The sequence below is a fragment of the Pinus tabuliformis genome, chromosome 1_1 (genome assembly GCF_031772625.1).
Source record: "Pinus tabuliformis cultivar Carrire ecotype Pingquan chromosome 1_1, CPIR1, whole genome shotgun sequence".
NCBI lineage: Eukaryota > Viridiplantae > Streptophyta > Pinopsida > Pinales > Pinaceae > Pinus > Pinus tabuliformis.
Genome location: NC_142297.1, coordinates 886,872,893 through 886,893,899, shown reverse-complemented (window position 1 = coordinate 886,893,899; position 21,007 = coordinate 886,872,893). Strand labels below are relative to the sequence as shown.

The 21,007-nt window shown below is 36.2% G+C and overlaps 1 pseudogene; it reads left to right on the top strand.

Annotated features, from left to right (window-relative positions):
- The first annotated feature begins 5,952 nt into the window (after positions 1–5,952).
- On the top strand, positions 5,953–19,431 carry LOC149217219 (uncharacterized; annotated as a pseudogene).
- Positions 19,432–21,007: the final 1,576 nt, after the last annotated feature.

The window sequence follows — 21,007 nt, the reverse complement described above, 5'->3', positions numbered from 1 at the left end:
TATCACACAGGTCACGAATAGGGGAATTGGAGGTACACCAATATCTTGATATCTTTCTACCTTTCAGTGTAAATGCTTCATATTGTTTGATGGTTGAATAACGTTTGGTTAGGTAATAGATGAATGGCAGTTAAATAATAAAGAAATATTTATTATATTAAATGTCAATATTATTATTTCTCAATAGGATTTTAATATTGTTTGATGGTTGAATAACATTTGGTTAGCTAATAGATGAATGGTAGCGGAATAATAAAGATCTTTATTATATTAAATATTAATATTATCGTTTTTGAATTTGGAATGGTTATGTATGGTACTTTAATAATAAAGAAATCTTTATTATATTAAATGTCAATATTATTATTTCTGATTTCTAATTTGGAAAATAGGATTTTAATATGGTTGGATGGTTGAGTAAAGTTTGGTTAGCTAATAATAAATGAATGGTAGTTGAATAATAATTTTTTCCCATTATATTAAATGTTAATATTATTATTTTTAATTTGGAAAATAAGATTTTAATAGCTATAATATTGGTTTCCAAAAATGTAGACTGAATTTTGAATAATTTTAAAATTTTAAAATATAAATTTCCATTTCAAAAATATTAATATCTAAATATATTTTTGAGTTTTAATATTATATATTTAATTTTTTATTATATATATATATATATATATAATTTGTAGTTTTCAAAACATTATTTTCATATGTACATACATCTATCATCCTGATATTAAAATTAATTTATTAAATTTATTTTTTAATTAGTGATAGCTATATTCATAACAATTTGTACTACAAATCAAGTATAAGAATAATAATATTTTATAGGGTTAACATTTTATAGAGTTGATTAGACTATAATAAATTAATAATTATTTATCTACATTTCATATGAATAATTGTTTCTTGTTGTCAACATAAAGATAAAATGAGGGCCATATATTGAAAAGTTTTTAATAATTATTTATTTATTATTGTTATTAATATTAATATTTGTTTTTCTTTTATAGGGTTTTCTACTTAGATATTCTTCACTTCACTAAGTAAAATAATCATTGCGGTTTCTCTTAACTATTCAACTATCTTGAAGTGTTTTTCATTGTTTACATACAAATTTAAAATTTTGTAAAACTTTTAAATAATTTTTGAGTTATATTTATATTTCTATTGAAAATTTTAAGATAAAAGCTTTTCAGTAAAAAAATATCTAATACTTCATATATTACACCCTCTAACATATCTTTTCCCAACAGCCTCCAAAATATATTTTTCCAATTGCATACAAATTTATGTAAAGGATAGTGAGAAATTTTCAACCATTCCTCACACTTGAGCTTTACTTTTCTCAATGTTTACAAAGTGTGAGGAATGTTTGAGAGCTTCACACTTTGTAAACATTGAAAAACCTAAAGCTCATTTACAAATTTAAGTTTTTACCAAGGTTTTAAAGAGCGTGGAACTTGAATTTATATTTCGATTCAAAATTCTTAGATAAAACCTTTTCAATAAATTGGTTAATCTTATGAATTGCAATTTTAATTCTAAAAAAATTAATAAATCACTTAATTTTATGAATTATAATTTTTACTGATAAATAATTTTTGTTTTAAATATAAAAATATTATCTGATTTATTTCTCAAATTCCATCACATTTAAAGAAAAAAAACCACTTCTTACATGCCAGAGAGAAAATTGGTGTATAAAACTCTCTTGTTTTTGGGACAAAGGACTTAATAAATCACTTAACCTTATGAATTTCAATCTTCACTTCAAATATGAAAATATTATCTCACTTATTCGTGAAACTCGTTCACATTTAAAGAAAACACTTCTCAAACTCATTCACATTTTAAAAAAGAACACTTCTCACATGCCAGAGAGCAAATTGGTGTATAAGACCCCCTTGTTTGTGGGACAAAAGACCCACCTCCTAACAATGATTTGCCTCCTAAATCTACGAAAGCATACATACTGTACATACTCCCCATTGCCTCGTAAATCTATCGAAGTCATACATACTATACATACTCTACCCCTCTGATTTTGAACCTATAACTTCTTAAGAAGAAATACATACTCTTAACCATTAAATCCACTCAAATTATATTAACCTTATTCTCATAAAAAAAATTAACATTACCTTAATTACCATAAAAATTTCCACAACAAAATCACAAATATCCATAACAATTAAATTACTATCTATTTTTTCACATTTTCATACCAACCTCCACATGAAATGAATTAATATTGTATATTTTATCTTATAGATTCCATATTCATCCCGATAACATTATATAACTGTTTGCCTATGTTTTTTTATTCTTTTATGTTCATAAGAAATTTATATCGTATATACCAAACACTTCACCAGTTCATTAATTTATTAGGAGATGGTAATATATATTTTCCACTGGATATCTATCCATAATATAAACATCACTCGATTTGATATCTACATATAATAATTGTCCGTGTGCTAAGATGCGTTTGTTAGCGGGTAACGTGCGAATCTCGTTCCACATTAAACATTTGAATAAGGAATTCCCAACATTTTAAAATGGATCGATATACGTTATTAGAGACTATAAAGGAGGAGGTGGTGAAGAAGAGGTATTTGCACTGCTGTGTTAAGTAGATTTAATTTTTATAAATAATATATTGATTTTTTTATAATTGAATTGAATTTTTTTTTGTGATTTACAGTAAGAATTGTTTTTGGTAAAAATTACATCATTAAAATTTTGTCAACGAATCATCTAGTGTTATTTATCATTGACTAAATAATATTAAAAGTATATTTTTTTGAATAATTAAATAATTTAAGTATTAGGGGGTTTATGCAGTGTATTATATTAGATATTATTTTTGGGAAGTGATGATTTACGCTATGTGATTCATTTGACTAGTTTCAATTCCACTTCTTCACCCCTGTGAGCATCACCCGATGCAATGTGTAAGGCCTTCGCGATCATGGGGCGATTGGGTGCCGGGTGCGACAGGCACACGGGGGCGACGGGCGCATGTTGGGTGCGACGGGCGTGCGGAGTGCGATGAGAGGGCGCCACACTTGCGACGAAATTCGACGAAGGGCGGTAACATATGACAGCACTTGGAATGTTAAACCGAAGTTATATGCGTTGCAACAAAGGATTGCAAACCGACGTGCAATATGGATTGTGGACGCATTATTATGATAGTTTTGGGGTCGGCCTTAAGGTTGCACACCCCATACGTTACCAACAACCTTGTGTATATATTTGAGGACGCAAGGCTCATTTAAGCAACGAAGTCTTTCGCTCATACCTTCGTAAGGCAAAGAGGAGTGCGCAGTTTGGTTAACGAAATGTGCATACCTCATGTGCATTAGACTTAGGAAGTTGTGCAGGTTTTGTCTTATGTGATGGTTGGAAAAGAGTGCCATGCGTGAGTGGATTCTTGGGTACGGTTTCGTGCAGGATTTGGTAGGAAGGTTGTGTGGCTCGGGTGAGCACCTCTTCTTGTGCAAAGGTGCACGACACGGTTGTAAAAAGGCAGGTGGCCTGTCTATTGTAAAATTCGGTTAAGTGTGAGACTTGGTTCGGCCAAGACACACTGTTGTATTGTAATATGGTATTCTTAATAAAATTGTCGGGCAGACTCACATTACGGGGAGTTGCCCCTCCCCTTTATACTTGTTTGCAATTGTTGACGTTCTTGGTTAATTTCTCATGGTTAATAATTGAGAATGGTCCTCACTAAAGTATAAAGGATAATGCTTTATTCAGTTGCAAAAACATAAGCTAAGTATGTTCACGTTGAAGTAGGCATAGTCCACGGGTGTTAGTATTGTTAAAAAGAAAGCGCTCGGTGGTGTCGCACCTCGCTACAAGCGGTTGGAAGATCACCGCAGGTGTAGGGGCGTGACAGTTGGTATCAAAGCTCGGTCAGGAGCTGGTGAAGCAAGTGTGAGGACACTTGGAAATTGATGACAGGTGAAGCCGATGCAGATAAGGTTATGGAGAAATCATGGATGAATAGTCTGGGTTTCGTAGACTTGATGGTTCATGGCAAGACCATTCAAGCTCTGGTAGACAGAGGTGCTACACATAACTTTATGACAACACGATTAGCAAAAGAGGATGGGCTGACATCTAATATGGAGGTCAAGGCAGTAAACTCTAGAGCTAAGGTGGCAGGTTTGGTACACAATGTACCTGTACAGATGAAAGAATGGAAGGGTCAGTTGGACTTCATAGTGATGGAGATGAATGACTTCGATGTGATACTTGGACAAGAATTCTTGAAGGGCAACAAGGCTATTGTTGTCCCCTTCTGTGATGAAGATGTTGCAAACACGACTACGATGGAGGATGAACTTGAGGTTGATCAAGTTGAACCAGGGTCGTGCAGTTTGTCAACATGGATGGATGAGGTCACTCACATGGAGGAGCCTCATGATGATGAAGTAAGTATTGATACTTGTGTTTCATTTGGGCATTTGGAAGATGGACCATGTGCAGGGAAGGGCAAAGCCAGTTTGCCAAGGCAAGAGGACATCTTACCATGGATGACTATGATGGAACCTTGTATGGAAGAGCAAGGATTGTCAGTTGTTGGAAAGCTTGTTGGGGTTACTTGTGACCTTATGATGAAAGGTGCAAGGACCCGTGACAAGGGTGGAACTTGATGATCGTTGTGGAAGATTGAGTCATGCTTTAGCCACATGAATTGGCTAAGTGCCCGGCATGACTCATGGACAGGTTGAGGAGGGCACACACTTGTGATGTTTTGGGTGGACTTGTCATGGCCGAGACCAAGAGCAAGTCTTGATGGACACTTTGGTGGAGGAGTTATGATGAAGGGACTCATGACATGATGATGAGATGGTTGGGTGACCGAGTTCACTAAACCGAAGATCGAAGACTTGGATGAGATGGCCAAATGTTGTGATGTGTCTACTTGGTTGGACTACATGGGCAGCTTAGTCATGGACATCAGGTTGGAGACTTGAAGACATGGAGCATGACAGACCTATGCAAGGACATTGTGTGGAAGCACTTGTAGAGATGTCAAGGGACGTCCAAAGAGGAGTGCTAGGGCAGGAATGTTATGCAAGAGGACTTGCTAGTGTGACATGGGAACTTGAGGATGGCACATTGCAGATGATGAAGAGGACTTCATGGACCTGAATGGGGCACATCAAGAGTTGATAAGATTGGAGACTTGAGGATGGCACATTGCAGATGATGAAGAGGACTTCATGGACCTGAATGGGGCACATCGAGAGTTGATTGAAGACTTGGATGGACTTGTGAGCAGCTATGGAGCATTCCTACTACATGGGGATGAGTTATGGAGCTCATGAGGACATGAGATTGTTGTGACTTTTAGGGACTTCATGTATGGTGGACTTAAAGATCTAATACATTGAGGAGCTGAGGTCAGGCGACTTTGATGCAGTATGGGATGCATACTTTCAAAGTGCATGTATGGGCATGGCTTGGAAGAGTGACTTGATGTAGAGGATCGATAAGGGGCACTTTGAAGTGATGAAGTTACAATGATGATGATGATGCTTTGGTGATACACTTGAGCATGGGTTGAGCCGAGACTCAACGACTTTCTATACATGGGCGCTGATTTGATCAAGGATCATGGGCAGCACATGGATAGGTGAGACAAGTGCATACTTGTTTCTATGGAGACTTGAGGATGGCACATTGCAGATGATGGAGAGGACTTCATGGACCTGAATGGGGCACATCGAGAGTCGGTTTGATGAGATGATCTCTTCACTTTGGAGGAGACACACACATGGACAACATATTGCAGATGACAGTGGTTCTACATATGTTGCGGTGATGTTTGCCTTATGTGGAGGAGACAACATCATGGATGATGGTATGTTGTCGAGGACGACAACGATTTCAGGTGGAGGAGGATGTAAGGCCTTCGCGATCATGGGGCGATTGGGTGCCGGGTGCGACGGGCGCACGGGTGCGACGGGCGCATGTTGGGTGCGACGGGCGTGCGGAGTGCGACGAGCGGGCGCCACACTTGCGACGAAATGCGACAAAGGGCGGTAACATATGACAACACTTGGAATGTTAAACCGAAGTTATATGCGTTGCAACAAAGGATTGCAAGCCGACGTGCAATATGGATTGTGGACGCATTATTATGATAGTTTTGGGGTCGGCCTTAAGGTTGCACACCCCATACGTTACCAACAACCTTGTGTATATATTTGAGGACGCAAGGTTCATTTAACCAACGAAGTCTTTCGCTCATACCTTCGCAAGGCAAAGAGGAGTGCGCAGTTTGGTTAAGGAAATGCGCATACCTCATGCGCATTAGACTTGGGAAGTTGTGCAGGTTTTGTCTTATGTGATGGTTGGCAAAGAGTGCCATGCATGAGTGGATTCTTGGGTACGGTTTCGTGCAGGATTTGGTAGGAAGGTTGGGTGGCTCAGGTGAGCACCTCTTCTTGTGCAAAGGTGCACGACACGGTTGTAAAAAGGCAGGTGGCCTGTCTATTGTAAAATTTGGTTAAGTGTGAGACTTGGTTCGGCCAAGACACACTGTTGTATTGTAATCTGATATTCTTAATAAAATTGTCGGGCAGACTCACATTATGGGGAGTTGCCCCTCCCCTTTATACTTGTTTGCAATTGTTGACGTTCTTGGTTAATTGCTCATGGTTAATAATTGAGAATTGTCCTCACTAAAGTATAAAGGATAATGCTTTATTAAGTTGCAAAAACATAAGCTAAGTATGTTCACGCTGAAGTAGGTGTAGTCCACGGGAGTTAGTATTGTTAAAAAGAAAGCGCTCGGTGGTGCCGCACCTCGCTACAAGCGGTTGGAAGATTACCGCATGTGTAGGGGCGTGACACAATGAGTGCTAAGTGAACTATTCAAAAATCATGAGAAATTAGTGAGTTACGACTACCTCTCATCGAAATAGTCATAGGTGAATGACTTAACGCAGTTCAATCCCAAAAATAATATCTAATTAAATAATTTTTTTATAAATATATTTTTATAATTACTCACATTTAATTAATTTAAAATACATGCTTATATTTCTCAATTTTTACTAAGTCATAAATAAATGCTTTACTAAGTCATAAATAAAAAGGACAGGTGAAGGAAAGACGAGTCTGACTTTCCATATCACTAGCCTTAGGTAGTAGGAGACTTTAAATAAAAATTAAAGGGTTTGCAATTAACATTATTAATTAAATATTTTGGATTTTTTTTTATTTTGAATTAATATTATTTTTTCAAAATTTAATTATATAATTTTTTATATTATCATATTATTTTAATAAAAAAAAATTATAATAATATTGGAGAATAACATTATTGACACCATTTTTTAGATTTTAAATTAATATTAATTTTTAAAATTTTCATTATATATCTATTTTATATTATTTTATTAGGTGAGTAATAATATTGGATAATCACGTTATGAATACAAGATTATATAATATAGTTAACACTAGTTAGCCTAGATCTATTTTTAATTATGGATTTATCGTGTTTTGAGAGTGATCAAATCTCTAGCTTAAAAAGGAAAGGTTTCCACATCCAAAGATTTGATTCCTTTGGGGTTTGATAGATCTGAAGTTAAGACAAAACTAAGATGACTTAATTAGTAATAATTAATAATTATAATTATAATTACTTTTATTTTTATTTTTATGCAATTTGACCATGTCAAAATGTTTAGATAACACAATATAATAGGGCATTAAAAAATCTCTTCGGTATTGGGATGAAGAGTGTTTCTAAAAATGTAATATAAATTGTTTTTGTCAAGTTGTTTGAGTTTGACTGCAACTTGATCTATGCGTTGAGAAACCCAAACCCAAGGGCATCTAAGCCATCAAAATCATCTGATAGCACCTAGCCTCGACTACACCAACTCTTAACATGACCATATTTTTTCCCTTGACCTTCACATAACATAGTGACTTAACAATACACTCATTACCCTCTATTCTAGGCCAGTGGAATAAATATAATTAAATTAAATTAAAAAAATATATATTTATAAAATATTTTGAATGTAAAATGAGAGATGGTATTCTAACAAAGCCTATTTACAAATTAATAATATCCATGGTAAAGTGGAGGTGATTATCCATGGTTAAAATTTTTGTTATCTTATAACTATTAGGTTTTTATGTGCTTATTAATGAAAGTTAAATATAGTTACAAAATTATTACTTTAATCTATATCGTAAAATAGATCTTAATTTATAGCTACTATTTATATCTTATATATTATAATGTGACAGAGGTTTTAGATATATCTCAAAAGTAATTATAATCATTTTACTTTTATATTTAATTAAAAAATGTTATAAAATTAATATATATATATATATATATATATATATATAGATATAGATATATATATATATATATATATATATATATATATATATATATATATATATATATATATAATATTTTTATTGTTAAATGAGTGATGGCTTTTTCACAAGTGATATTGATCAACCCTTGGAATGGCCCATGGTATTGTAACAAAATTTATGTACAAGTTAATAATATCTATCGTAAGGTGGGCATGAATATCCATGGTTAAAAATATTGTTATATTGTAAGTTCATTGTAGGTATTAAGGTTTTTATGTACTTATTAATTAAATTTAAAAATAGTTACATAATCATTATTTTAATTTATAAGGTAAAATGGATCTTAACTTATAGTTACTACTTATATGTTATATTTCTTAATGTGATATGTGTATTATGATTTTCTTTTATCTAATAAATTATTGGAAATTTTTTTAATAACAAAAAATTACAATATAACAAATTGAACTTTATTATTTTTATTATCTTTTAACTTTTAATGACACTATATCTTCTTCCCCATATTGGATTATATATTACTTTTAATCTTTTATTATTATTTAATTGAGTCAACATATAAATATTTACAAATCCTTTATGTTTTCTAAATTGAACATATTAATATAAATTCAACATAGCCAAATGTAATACCTACACATCTCCCCTATCCTATGTTGTTGAATAAGATAATTTTATTAAAATAAATAAATGCATTATAAATAATAATTACTAAATTATTTTAAATACCATTTTTTTATATTATTTGAATGATTCAAAATTTGATTATTTAAAATTAAAATTTATTTTTATACTTCTTTGAACTATCAAAATAGAATTTAATTGTAATTACTACTACAAAGATCCATCTTATCTTGTGATTAGCCATGCTACAAGAGGGGTCAAAACTCAAGATAAGTGCTACATAGCATTGGAATTAGAATTTAATTGCAATTATGACTACAAAGATCCATCTGATCTCTTAATTAGCCATCCTACACGAGGAATCAAAATTCAAATATAAATGCTAGGTAGATTTGGAATTATCTTATCTCGTGATTAGCCATGCTACAAGAGGGGTCAAAACTCAAGATAAGTGCTAGGTAGCTTTGGAATTAGAATTTAATTGTAATTACGATTACAAAGATCAATATGATCTCTTAATTAGCTATGCTAAAGGGGAATCAAAACTCAAATATAAGTGCTAAATAGCTTTGGAATTAAAAGAAATCAAATTGACTTTTAATAATAAATTCATATTTATATAAATTTCACATATTTTTACTTATAATTGTATTAAAATATTATTGATATATATATATATATATATATATATATATATATATATATATATATAAAATAATTGTTCTAATTAAATTTTTAATATAATAAACAATATATATATAGATATATATATTAAATATTGAAGTTTATATGTTTATATATATATCAAAGAGATATAGAACATTCGGTGAAGGAGCGTAGTGTTAAGGCGTTTCGTAAGCAAAGGTCACTGGTTCTAATCTTGCCGATACCAAAAATCCAACCATGGTTTCCGCTGGTGCGGCTCAGGCTGGGTGCGATCCCTGGGTGACTTTGACGGCTTAGATGCCCCTAAGTCGTGGCCTCTCAGCCACAGGGTAAGCGTGATTTTCAGGATTCACCCACTTATCAACCAAAAAAAATATTTTATATGTATATATATATATATATATATATATATATATATATATATATATATATATATATATATATATATATATATATAGTAACTATTGAAGTTTATATGTTTATTTTCAGGAAGACTGACCACCAGAGCTCGGTTTGATATTCAGGACAGTCCGGGAAGGGATTGTCATTGGTAAAGGTCATTGGCTCCATAGACCCACGTCATCTGATCCTGTGTGGCATGGTATCACTTGGCAACCAGTGCCTTCTACCCTAACCTTCAGGATTGGGTTTATAGCGGGCCCCATGGACCCACATGCTGCCTGTGGAATCATCTTGTGTGGCAAGCCTGTTCAGCCCTAACCAGGATGGACACCCTCAGCAATGGGAGGTTCATTTGCTCTATCATACGGCTAGCTGACCTTGAAGTGGGAATTGCAGCAGGTACTAAGCGCTTGACTTAGGTAGGATGGTCTTGCAGGAACCTTACCCACTACCTTAGACACCACTCCCCTACACACCCCAGATAGACGCCACGACCTTAGACACTATTCGCCTAGACACGCCTATCACTAAGCAGCCTATAGACGTTATGGGTGTCTCTTACCCACAGCCTACCAAAGCTCCATGTTTTCAGGGTATTGGAGAAGCCCCGAACCTACAGCCCAACGTTTTCAGGGTGGCTAAGTGTCAAGTCTGTCCCCTCAGGCCCACTCGCCTGACAATCGGATGGTAGACCTCCCATTGAGGCAAGGCAGTGCCCCGGCTCTCTAACATCGGTACTAAAAACATCTACTTCATCTGTCTCTTAAGCCCCCCAGGAGGTATAGATGGGGTTACATAGACTGAAACCTCTGCTTCATCTGTCTCTTAAGCCCCAGGAGGTATAGATGGGGTTACATAGACTGAAACCTCTGCTTCATTTGTCTCTTAAGGCCCCAGGAGGTATAGATGGATAAGGCCCGCCTATACCCGGGGGGGAAAGGGAGTGGCGGCGGGCCCTTCCCACTTTGATGTTCTGGGCTGTCGAATAGATAGGAAAATGCTTGTTAGGAATAGATAGGAAATGCTTGTTTTTTTAAGTTTTGGGATTGAATTTCCAAACATTTGGATACATAAGGGCTTGTTAATATGGTTTTTGCCAATTGTACTACCATTCATGGACAATTTATGTTTATCAATTAAGTTTAAATATATTTTGGAATGACTACATATTCATCATCTCCAATTTCTCAGCCTGATATGGGGGATAACGCAAGATTTGAACCTAAGGTTTAGGGTTCGGTGAGACTTCGTTTCCACAACCATTGCCAATTAATCTACTCCAAGTAGACATTTTTTATTACATTTTTAATTGAGCATAATTATTTATTACTATTATCATTATTACTATTTGATGAACACTATAACATCTCTCTCATATCAAGCTAACCATTGCCATTGATCTACTCAAGTAGACATTTTTTTATTACATTTTTAATTGAGCAGAATTATTTATTATTATTATCATTATTACTATTTGATGAACACTATAACATCTCTCTCATATCAAGCTAACATTTACGCATTTGCAACCATTTACAACCACTACAACATCTCCTTATTGAGTGAACATTTAAATATCTACACTTATTTAGAGACACTACAACATGCCCTGGGATGAACACCTTAGTAAAAGCTTTTGCTTTTATATCATTAAATTTTTATCTAAACATATTTTTAAGAAGATAATTATTCTATTTCTACATGGATATGCATGTTTAATTTGAAATAGGGCTTCCATAATTTTAATTTAATTATGAATAATTATTTGGTGGATGGTAGGGATTGAACTTCCATGGAATATTATATAATATTCATAATAGTATACGCAACTTAGAAATCGAGATTATCTCTAAAATAGTTATCCCAATTTTGCTCTCTTAAATTAATTAATTAAAAACTATCTTATTTTTTGGGAATATAGTATTGATAAGCTATGATATTTTCCCATGGTATTGTTACAAAGACTATTTATAAATTGTGAATTCCTATAATAAAATAAGAATAAATCTCCATAGTGAAAATTTTTATTTTTATATATAAATAATTTATATATATAAAATAACAATAATAATAATTAAGACAAAACCCTAATCTAATTATTTTATATTTTTATTTTTAACTTTAACTATAACTAGTTACGATATCTTCTAAAATCATTAGTGTTTATCTACATCTACGCACAATTTAATTTACTTATATAATTAAATTAGCAATATGTATAATTAAATATTATTATTTAAATTTTGATTTTTCTCCATTAATAACCTAACAAACCGCCACAATGCGAGTCGAAAATATGTTCTTTTAAGAAATGCGAATAAATTATTCCAAGAAGTTTAATATTTTTTTAATAAAAGTGATGAGCAAACTTAACAACTCATGATAGCCACCCTTAGATTATAATAATTTTTTTTTTCTATTTTGGTAACCTGTTTACGTGTGAATTGTCATGGATTTTACTGCTATTTAAATAATAATAATAAATTTTCAGCCATGACAAAACATTAATGCCATCATCCCAAATTATAGTCTGACTTTATAACCGGGGTTGAACCTGATGGTGATAATTAAGTTTCGTAGGGAGCCTCATTGAGCAACCACATTTATTTCAAAACCTTTTTGTCTGCTTCTCCCGAAGATTAGGGAAGATCCATTTTTTAATCTACAGGCTCCTCTTCTGAAAAAGTCGACGCCACGGTGGGAAACACCTAAAACCAGTCTTTGCGCCGGAAGGCAACAACGCAATACGCGTTTTTGAAAATCCACACTTTGAATTTCCACAAAGTTCGTTTTCGAATCTCTTTGATCTCGATCCGTTACCACACGCAACTCATCTGGCGTGGCTCGCGTTCTACGAATTCAAATCCTCAATTTATTATTTAAGCAAGTGCGGAACGAATTATTCCCGTGATTGGGTTTAGTTGTCTGGTGCTAAACATTCGACTCCGAACGCATTTTTGCTTGGGATCGAAAATCCCTGTAAGGCATTCGTTCAAAAAGAAATTTAGGTTCTTCGTCTGTGTTGCTCTGGTGAATATGATGGAGGGGAGGGAGGTGTTTGATTTGGCCAAAAGAGTGGTCATGGGAAGATGGTTTGTAGTATTTGTGTCGTTCCTTATTATGTCATGTGCTGGTGGAACTTACATATTTGGGGATTACTCACAAGCAATAAAAACTTCCCTAGAATTTCCCTCGGAGCCGAGGAGTTGTGTTGGGGATTCTGAAAGGTTTTGTTGGTTTGAGTGGAACAATTTTCACTCAGATTTACTATGCAATTTATGGGAGTAGTGCCAGTGGAGCAGCTGGTGTGATTCTTCTTCTTGGCTACTTGCCTAGTGCTGTTTCTCTGATTGTAATGTTTATAGTTCGTCCTACAAAAGTGACGACGGAAAAAAATGAGCTGAAGCGATTCTACCACTTTCTCTACATAGCTCTAGCATTAGCTGGGTTTCTTATGGTTCTCATCGTAGTGGAGAATACGCGGAAGAATTTCCCTAATGCAGGCTACAGAATTGTTGTTGCAGTTATTGTGGTTTTCCTTTCGCTTCCTCTTGTAGTGATTGCTAAGGCAGAGATGGACAAAAAGAAGCAGCAACAGATTTCCACCGAGACCTCAGTCTCAACCAAAGTAGATCATGCCAAAATCACTGTGCTTACAAAAGAAAATGAAGAAATGAAGGATCCCCAACATTGCGCAGAGATCAATGAAGGAAAATCGATGAGCGGCACAGAGTATATTACTAACAATAGCGATGAAATTAGAGCGAGAGCTTCTGTTGTATCCCGTATTGTGAAATTCTTCAAAAGCCCCAAAAGAGGAGACGACTTCACAATTCCTCAAGCTTTAGTAAGCATAGATATGCTGATTCTTTTTTTAGCCAGTATTTGTGGGGTTGGATCAACTCTGACCGCCATTGATAATATGGGACAGATTGGAAAATCTCTTGGTTACACTCACCAGAATATAACCACCTTTGTTGCTCTTATTAGCATATGGAATTTTCTAGGCCGCGTTGTTTCTGGGTTTTTATCGGAAATTCTTCTCCAGAGGTATAAATTTCCCAGGCCGCTGATGTTGACCATAATTATGCTTATTGCTTGCATTGGACATATTTTCATAGCCTTCGCTCTTCCGGGATCACTGTACATAGCGTCCATTATAATTGGACTGTGTTTTGGAGCTCAATGGCCTGTAATGTATGCAGTCATCTTAGAGATATTTGGTCTCAAGTATTATGCCACTCTTTTTAATTTTGGAGCGGTTGCGAGACCGCTGGTGTAAGGTCCTCGAGTTCTACCCGAGCGCGGGCACGGTTGGGTGCGGTGAATGACGGGTGCACGGGCAGTGGACGGGTGCGCGGGCGCACGGGCGGGCGCGGGCGCACGGGCAGGCGCGGGCGCACGAGGTGGGCGCGGGCTGCACGACTGGCGGGCGAGGGCTGCACGACGGGCGAGTGTGGCGACATGGGAATGCGACGAAGGTGAGACGATAAAGTGCGATGTGTAAAATAAACTAAGGCAATGTGCGATGGAGGATATATACACCCATGTGCATGGAGAGAGTATGAGCGCAGGCCGACCATACTTGGGCGCATGAAGGGGTGTGATAACACAATTTTGGGGGTAGGCTGGAGTGCCACCGCCCACAACAAAACTATTGTAAAACACATATATATGTAAAGCGTTCAAACCTCATTTGGGATAAGCAAGTGGCGCAGAAATAGTACGCACTAGCTCAAGCGGTAAATAGTGCACAGATTTGAGAGAGGTGCATATAGCTCATGCGCATAATTCAAAGGCGCAGTTCTATTGTTACTTGGAGCCGGTTAAGGGTTGGGCAAGGTGTGCCCAAGGTTGTTTTCTACGCAGATTTGTGTTGGACTTGACAAGGATGTCTTGGTGCCCTAGGTGGGCACTCATCCTTTGTGCAAGGTGTGCACATGTGACTGTAAAAGGCTGATTTTGCCTATGTTGTAAAATATTCCAAGTATTGGCTTGGAGCTTGCCAAGCATTACTTGTATGATTGTATTATGAAGAAAGATTGCTTATAATATATATTGTCGGGCAGACTTGTTCGGGAGTTGCCCCTCCCCTTTATACTGTGCAATTGTTATTGTCTTTTATAATTGCTATGGATAATGAATGAGTATGGGCTTCATTGGTATAAAGGATAAATGCATGTTTACTTGGTTGCGAAACACAAACTAAGTAAGGACAAGTGAATTAGGCGTAGTCCATGAATGTTAGTATTGGTGAAAAGAAAGCGTTCGGTGGTGCCGAACCTCGCTATAAGTGGTTGGAAGACTACCGCAGGTGTAGGGGCGTGACAGTTGGTATCAGAGCAAGGTTTGCTCATGAAAGGTTTGAAGCTGGTGAGAAGGTTTGCTCGTAATAGTGGAAAGGGTACTTGCAGGTGAAGGAAACCGTTTCACACAAGTGGAACAAGGGTTGGTTCAGGTTGCAGGGACTTGGTGAACATGGAGAAGGCTGAAAAGGCAGAGATGGTGGATGAACCTACGATAGGTGAGTCTAGCCATGGTGCAGTTGAAGCTTTCCGGTACAAAGTGTTGGAACAGATGAGTCGATGGGGTTCTAACTGGGTTTCGATGAAGGCCGAGAACATGAAGATTCGGGAAAGCTGTTCGGAACTAAGAAGGGAACTTGAAGAACTTAGGAGCCAATGCAGAAGTACGACAGATGTTGAACTCAAGGAACTTAATGAGATCCAACGAGGTGGTCTTGATCTTCAAGAGCTCTTTGATGAAAGAGCCCGGTTGAGGAAGGAAAGTGCCAGGGTGGAAGCCGAAATCAAGCAAATTGAGGAAGAAATAAAGAAGGAGCTTCTTGGTAAGAAGGTTGTTGTGATTGAGCAAGAAGAGCTCGACTACATTGACAGGTTGGGAACTCAATACCGAGAGCATCCAAAGGACATTCGAAAGTTTAGTTCTATGAACTTGGTCAGTGGACACTTGGTTGGTGCACTTGAGCAAGATGCGATGAAGGGAAAGCTTGAGGAAAGTCAAGCTGGACCAAGATCGGGTTGCTTAGAAGAGCCAAGCAGGGAGGTGAAGTACCTTAGGAGGAATGTCAAGGTGGAACATGAGCCAATTGACACTTCTGAGGCCGAATTCTTGAAGAAGGTTGCTGATGTAAGGCGCAAGACAAGGCCAACACAAGGAGGTGATTCCTTGAAGCTAAGTTTTGTGCAGGTAACCGTGAAGGGCAAGAGATTTGCAGCTTTGGTGGATACGGGGGTTACTCATAGCTTCTTAAGCAGGAAGGCAGCAAAGTCTTTTGGGAAGAAAGAAAAGATGGAAAGGGAATGGAGTGCTTTCAAGGCAGTCAACTCTACCATTAGAGTTGTTGATGGTGTATTAAAGGACACTCAGGTGAAAGTAGGATCGTGGTTTGGGAAGTTGGACTTGAGGGTTGTGGACATGGATGATCATTCTATGGTGTTGGGGCTGGGCTTTATGGAGCTTGCACAAGCCATACCAATGGTGGACCGGGACATTCTCTTGATCACATCTGAGGGGAAGACCATGATGGTACCGATGAATAGAAGGAGTTACTTGGGGTATAGACCAAGGATGACTTCTATGACTTTGTATCCCAAAGATCCAAATGTGAAGCATGAGGATGTGGAGCAAAGAGGACTTGGGAGTGTGACTCAAACAACGAAGGAAAGGAAGTTGACTAACTTCGTTGCAAGAGCTAGAAAGAAGGATGATGGAAGTGAGAAAACAACATCACGAACATGGAGACACTTATTGGAGAATCTTCTACTGTTGATCTTCACAATGGAGTTGTAAATGAGGGGATTCCAAGCACTACTTCAGAGGTAGTGGTTGGTGAGGATTATGGAGGTAGAGATCCTGCTGGGATAGTGGACTTTTGTAGATATGCTATGGGCATATATGACTTTCAATTGACAAAGGACAAGCTAGGTGAGCTTGGATGTACATGTGAGGAGATTGAAGCTGTGCATAGATACTTGAGGACACAACATCAATCTGACACATGGGTGGATGAGAGTCAGGGAGGAAACTTCCTGGCCCTCCTTTCTCTATAGATAACCTTGGAGAAGGGTTGGTGTAGGGACCTTGCCTGGGAGGGGCTACACCAACTTAACAAGGGGCTTTAGAGGAGGCTTCTTTATGACATATTACAGACTTGGGTGCAGATGACCGGATGTTGGGATGAAGTCTACATGGGTTGGACATCATGGACAACTAGAGTCATGGACATCGGGTTGGAGACATGGAGCATGATAGTTATGCAGGGTCATTATGCGGGAGCATGTGTAGAAATGTCATTCATGGACATTCTATGGGGAGTGTCGAAGCAAAAGATGTTGTGCAGATGCTGTTGTGACATGGAGATGTATGAGCTAATGGAGAAGTTGTACACTCTTGTGCAACAAAACCATGGCTTGAGCATGTTGCAGATGGGATGGAGTTTCCATGCACCTGAGCATGGGATGATTGATAGATTCTTGGTGAGTCCGAGATGTAGCAGAAGTTAGGGAAAGACTTGTGGTGGCATAAGGATGTGCATTCTTATGATTTGGGCATATGGTTGGACTGATCACCCAACTAGTTCGAGTCATGAGGGGTACCAATGTGCAGAGATATGTTGGCATTAGTTGAGACATGGTAACACATGATACGAATGTGTTGGCATCTGATGAGAGACTACATGGAGGGGACACATGATGGGGTCGACACGAGATGTTACAGTGGAGATTGTGGCAGAAGAGTCGATGATCATGGATCGAGATGATATCTGATGGTGGACATACCGTAGAGGTGTATACCTTGGTATGGTTATCTTGGTGGCAGTGGGTCACTAAAGTGAGACATGATGGAGATGGAGTTCTACATATGTTGCAGGAATGTTTGCCTTATGTGGAGGAGTTGACATCTTGGTGGATGGCTACTGGGATGGTATGTTGTCGAGGACGACAACGATTTCAGGTGGAGGAGGATGTAAGCTCCTCGAGTTCTACCCGAGCGCGGGACCGGTTGGGCGCGGTGAACGACAGGTGCACGGGCAGTTGACGGGCGCGCGGGCGCACGGGCGGGCGCGGGCGCACGAGGTGGGTGCAGGCTGCACGACGGGCAGGCGAGGGCCGCACGACGGGCGGGCGCGGCGACACGGGAATGCGACGAAGGTGCGACGATAAAGTGCGATGTGTAAAATAAACTAAGGCAATGTGCGATGGAGGATATATACACCCATGTGCGTGGAGAGAGTATGAGTGTAGGCCAACCATACTTGGGCGCATGAAGGGGTGCGATAACATAGTTTTGGGGGTCGGCTGGAATGCCACCGCCCACAACAAGACTATTGTAAAACGCATATATATGTAAAGCGTTCAAACCTCATTTGGGATAAGCAAGTGGCGCAGAAATAGTACGCACTAGCTCAAGGGGTAAATAGTGCACAGATTTGAGAGAGGTGTGCATAGCTCATGCACATAATTCAAAGGCGCAGTTCTATTGTTACTTGGAGCCGGTTAAGGGTTGGGCAAGGTGTGCCCAAGGCTGTTTGCTACGCAGATTTATGTTGCACTTGAAAAGGATGTCTTGGTGACCCGGGTGGGCACTCATCCTTTGTGCAAGGTCTGCACATGTGATTATAAAAGGCTGATTTTGCCTATGTTGTAAAATATTCTAAGTATTGGCTTGGAGCTTGCCAAGCATTACTTGTATGTTTGTATTATGAAGAAATATTGCTTATAATATATATTGTCGGGCAAACTTGTTCGGGAGTTGCCCCTCCCCTTTATACTGTGCAATTGTTACTGTGTTTTATAATTGCTATAGATAATGAATGAGTATGGGCTTCATTGGTATAAAGGATAAATGCATGTTTACTTGGTTGCCAAATACAAACTAAGTAAGGACAAGTGAATTAGGCGTAGTCCATGAATGTTAGTATTGGTGAAAAGAAAGCGTTCAATGGTGCCGCACCTCTCTATAAGCGGTTGGAAGACTACCGCAGGTGTAGGGGCGTGACAACTGGGATCTTGTCTTCTGTCTATCAGAGTTGTGGGGCACATGTATGACCCAGAGGCAAGAAAGCAGTGTACTACTCATGGGACTTGTTCGTCTGTGAGCGCGCTTACATGCATTGGGCATAAATATTTTCAGCCTTCGTTTATCATTATGACAGTCGCAACCCTTTTTGGAGCCATGATTTCTTTTATTCTTGTGTTGAGAACGAGGCAATTCTACAAAGGTGATATATATGCCAAGTTTAAAGAGCCAGAGAACACAGCATCCAAGGAACATGATAATCAAAGGAATGTGATGGCTGCCAAGGTTGAAATTTAGACAGCAGGGAAGCAATAAAGCTAGTTAGGAATATAAAACTCGTGGATGAATTTTTTTAGAGTATCTCAAAGTAAAGGCAATAGGTCATGGGTCATAGCAGGTTTTAGAATGTTTATTTGTTCAGCGTCTAGAATTGTTGGTACCACAGGCTTGTTGCAAACATTAACACAAACAAATCAGGAAGTTGGAACCAATGAAAAGTTTAAATTGCTCATTGGTTACATCCCAGTAAACAATATTAGGTAATATGTTAGTAGATTTTTATTCTCATTGTTCTTCTTATTCACATATTGAAAATTAATGTTTCTATACTCCATTTTCATGGTTAGCTTTCTGTGCTGATACACTCCGTATTGTTCAGCGTAATAATTAATAAAATAAATATTTAAAAAATATTTATTAATGTTTATCCGTAATATACTTTGGATTTTTATTTATTGTTATAACCCATTATTCATTAATATAAATTGTAAATTAATATTTTAATATATCACTTTTTATCATAACTTTCTATTTTGCCAATTTATATTATATAACATATTGTGATTTTTAACTATCTTTATTTTTTAATTTTTATTATTCCTTTCTATAATAGACTTTTCTATATTCTTATTATGCTTTACTATAATAGACTTTCATATTGTGATTTTTAATTATCTTTATTTTTTAATTCTTATTATTTTTTCTATAATAAACTAATCTATATTAATGTATTTTTTTTTTAGTATTTTATGACTCTAGCTTAGTTATAACCCCATTTAAAATTATTGTCGATTATAATTAATTAACAAATATTTATTAATAGTATTAAGAATTTATGTTTAAATTAAATAAAATATATATAGGATATATTATTTTATGTATAAATAAGAAATTTATAAAAATTTAGATATTTCAAAATTTTAATTATTAATGAAAATTTAAGTATATTAAATAATTTATTAAGTTTAATAACAAAACTAATATATAGATATATTAAAAATGTGTTCTAACATATAGGTAAAATAAGTTTATTGAAAATTAAAACATCAGTGAATCTTTTTTTTAGAATACTATTGGGAAATTTTGCAATTCTTATTAATTTTCTAAATTCTAAGGTTAATACGAAATATCATATTATATTCTAGAAAGTACAATGCTTATTAATCAATAATTTTTAACTTCAAAGATTAACATGATAAATTGTTATTCTCATATTCACTAAGGTGAGATTTCAATTAAATTATTTTCATAATTCATCTATATTCAATATAGAAAAGATTAATAAAATTAATTAACAAAACCATTTCGGTATAACATTCACTTTTATTTTAATGTGTCTCTAGTTTCTTGACCTTTCAATTATTGGTATAACTTAATTTCTATATTTTTATCTTGTTCAGCTAGTTCTCAACTAAATCTTGTGCTAATTCTATGTAAACCTATGCCATATTTATTCAAGCAATAGCAATAGTTCTAAAATCATCTGACTTTTCTATATGCTATTATCAATGGCTAAATCTTTGTTTATACAATCTTTATCATTAAATATTTATTACAAGGAAATGGTATCTAGTAATTATACCGTAGAACAAGT